Raw genomic sequence first — 2,280 nt, 5'->3', positions numbered from 1 at the left:
AAATGAAACTCAAAATATAAGTCTGGGGTATAAGAAAAAAGAAACAGATCATCAGTAAACTGTGGGACAACGTCAAGTGGCCTAACATATATGTTGTTGGAGTCCTGAAGAAAAGGGGTGACGGAAAAAAAATCTCGAAAGAAATAAAAGTCATGACATTTACAAATTTGATAAAAGCTATAAACCAACAGATCCAAGAAGCTCAACAAACCACAAGCACAAGAAATGTGAAGAAAACTACACCAAGGCAAAATCATAATCAAGTCACTTAAAATAAATTATAAATAAAAAATATTAAAAGCAGCCAGAGGGCTGGGTGTGGTGGCTCACACCTGTAATCCCAGCACTTTGGGAGGCTGAGGTGGGCAGATGACCCGAGGTAAGGAGTTCAAGACCAACCTGACCAACAGGGTGAAATGCTGTCTTTACCAAAAATGCAAAAATTAGCTGGGTGTGATGGTGGGCGCCTGTAATCCCAGTTACTTGGGAGGCTGAGGCACAAGAATTGCTTGAACCCGGGAGGCGGAGGTTGCAGTGAGCCGAGATCAAGCCACTGCACTCCAGCCTGGGAGTGAGACTCCATCTCAAAAAAAAAAAAAAAAAAAAAAAAAACAGAGGAAAAAAAAAAAAAAAAAAGGAAAAAGCAGCCAGAGGAGAAAGAAGATATGATGTGTACAGAAGAACGGAGATAATGATGACAGAACATTTCTGTCAGACAAGGCAAACAAAAGAAAATAGTGGAACAACATCTTTAAAGTACTTAAAAAGAAAAAGCTGTCCACCTAAAATTTTTTTTTTTTTAGAAACTGATGTTTATTTTCCATCAACCATTTTTCCATGTTACTTAAGAGCCCATGCAAGAACAGCTTAAGACCATTCAGTGGTTGCTCCTACCCATTCAGTGGCCTGAGCAGTGGGAGGTGCTCACCAGTCTCCCGTGGCAGGCTGAGCACTCCAGTCTTCAGTAGGGAGCTGCTGAATAGGCACAGAGGTCACCTGCCACCTCAGACCAGTGTGCACCCTCAGGCTGAGTAGCGGAGAACTCAGGAGCTGGCACAGTCTGTTCACCCTGAAATTCCTCCTTGGTCACTGCCTTTTCAGCAGCAGCCTGCTTTTCTTTTTCAATCTCTTCAGCATCTCTGTAGAAGTAGAGCTCAGGCATGACCTCCCACGGGTGTTCACGGGAAATGGTGCCATGCATGTGCAGAACTTCCTGAGCCAGCATCCGCCACATCAAACCCACTGAGTGAGCTCCCTTGTTGTTGCATGGAATGGCAATGTCCACATAGTGCAGAGGAGAATCTGTGTTACACAGAGCAACGGTAGGTAGGTTAACATAAGATGCCTCCATGAGAGGCTGGTGGTCAGCCCTGGGGTTGGTAACCACAAGAAGCCGTGGCTCCTGGAAGGCTGCCTGGATCTGGTTAGTGAAGGTTCCAGGAGTGAAGCGGCCAGCAACTGGAGTGGCTCCAGTGGCGGCAGCAAACTTCAGCACGGTCCTCTGGCCAGTATTCCTGGAAGATATAACACTGACATCAGCAGGGTTTTCAATGACAACAATGGCACGAGCTGCCAGCAGAAGCTTCTCCCAGGTCCTCTTCAGATTTATGATGTAGATGCCATCACTTTTCATTTTATAGATGTATTGTTCCATCTGGAAGTCAAGATTGGTGCCACCTAAGTGGGTTCCTGCTGCAAGGAACTTAAGGACATCCTCCTCCTTCATTTGCAGGACATCAAGGGCTCCGGACATTGTGGAAGTTTCACTTTAAGTTACGACGGGAATCCACAATAACGCCGTATGGACCCCTCTGTAGGTAGCACAGAAAAGCCTAAAATTGTGTATTAAGATATCTTTTAAGCCAGGCATGGTTGTGCATGCCTGTAGTCCCAGCTATCCAGGAGGCTGACGTAGGAGGATCACTTGAGCCCAGGAATTTGAGTTCAGCCTGGGCAACATAGTTAGACCCCATCTCTAAATAAATAAATATATCTTAAAAATGAAGCCAAAAGACCGGGTGCGGTGGCTCAAGCCTGTAATCCCAACACTTTGGGAGGCCGAGACGGGCGGATCACGAGGTCAGGCAATCGAGACCATCCTGGCTAACACGGTGAAACCCCATCTCTACTAAAATATACAAAAAACTAGCCGGGCGAGGTAGCAGGTGCCTGTAGTCCCAGCTACTTGGGAGGCTGAGGCAGGAGAATGGCGTAAACCTGGGAGGCGGAGCTTACAGTGAGCTGAGATCCAGCCACTGCACTCCAGCTTGGGTGACAGAG

General features: G+C 46.5%; 1 pseudogene; it reads right to left on the bottom strand.

The window, feature by feature from the left end:
* Positions 1–788: 788 nt before the first annotated feature.
* On the bottom strand, positions 789–1,815 carry LOC102146541 (small ribosomal subunit protein uS2-like; annotated as a pseudogene).
* Positions 1,816–2,280: the final 465 nt, after the last annotated feature.

Source organism: Macaca fascicularis, chromosome 12 (genome assembly GCF_037993035.2).
Source record: "Macaca fascicularis isolate 582-1 chromosome 12, T2T-MFA8v1.1".
In the NCBI taxonomy this organism is placed as follows: domain Eukaryota; kingdom Metazoa; phylum Chordata; class Mammalia; order Primates; family Cercopithecidae; genus Macaca; species Macaca fascicularis.
The sequence above is the reverse complement of the archived record's forward strand: the minus strand, read 5'-3'. Positions and strand labels throughout refer to the sequence as shown.